This window comes from Penaeus monodon, chromosome 29 (genome assembly GCF_015228065.2).
Source record: "Penaeus monodon isolate SGIC_2016 chromosome 29, NSTDA_Pmon_1, whole genome shotgun sequence".
Lineage (NCBI taxonomy): Eukaryota > Metazoa > Arthropoda > Malacostraca > Decapoda > Penaeidae > Penaeus > Penaeus monodon.
This window is the reverse complement of record NC_051414.1, coordinates 34,359,334-34,359,541: the sequence shown is the minus strand read 5'-3', so window position 1 is coordinate 34,359,541 and position 208 is coordinate 34,359,334.

Sequence of the window (208 nt, the reverse complement as noted above, 5' to 3'; positions counted from 1 at the left end):
CGTCCTCTCCTTCCGGCATCTTTCTACCGTCTTTCGTTTTTTTTTTTTTGGTCACGTTTTCGCGTCTGGTTGGAATGACGTGGGAGAGGATCTAGTGAAGATTTTCTCCCATAATTTCAAAGGAAGATTGGGCTGGATAATTACTATAGATTTACACTAATAATAATGTAAACCTACACTAATAATAGCGATAATCATAAACGTCAGG